This window comes from Gavialis gangeticus, unplaced genomic scaffold, assembly GCF_001723915.1.
Source record: "Gavialis gangeticus isolate Ggan-Ray unplaced genomic scaffold, GavGan_comp1, whole genome shotgun sequence".
Taxonomy (NCBI): domain Eukaryota; kingdom Metazoa; phylum Chordata; order Crocodylia; family Gavialidae; genus Gavialis; species Gavialis gangeticus.
Window position 1 is genome coordinate 164,339,839 of NW_017729024.1, and position 319 is coordinate 164,340,157.

The following is a 319-nucleotide window of genomic DNA, read 5'->3' on the forward strand; positions in this document are numbered from 1 at the left end:
TCCTGTTGTCTGCCCCCACTGAGACCAGCCCAGCTCCATCCTCTTTGCAGCCCCCCTGCAGGGAGGTGAAGGCTGCTATGCAATCCCCCTCGGTCTTCTCTTCTGCAGCCTCAATCAGCCCATTTCCCTGAGCCTCTCCTCACCAGTCACTATCACTCCTTCCATCCATCCACAGTATCTGTCAGTTTAATACCAAACTCTTTGCTCGCTGACCACGTCTTGTTCTGAACGCTAAGAAATTAATACAACAGAGGCACGCGGGACATGGCAAGGAGTCATCAGTGTCTCTGAGACGTACTGTAAATGGAGTAATGGCCTC

At 52.4% G+C, this 319-nt stretch overlaps 1 protein-coding gene across 5 annotated transcripts in view; it reads right to left on the bottom strand.

Annotated features, from left to right (window-relative positions):
- The window catches only part of LOC109297943 (phospholipid-transporting ATPase ID-like), a 98,564-nt gene that overhangs the window by 58,549 nt on the left and 39,696 nt on the right, over positions 1-319 (bottom strand). The gene's annotated exons all lie outside the window — the stretch shown is intronic.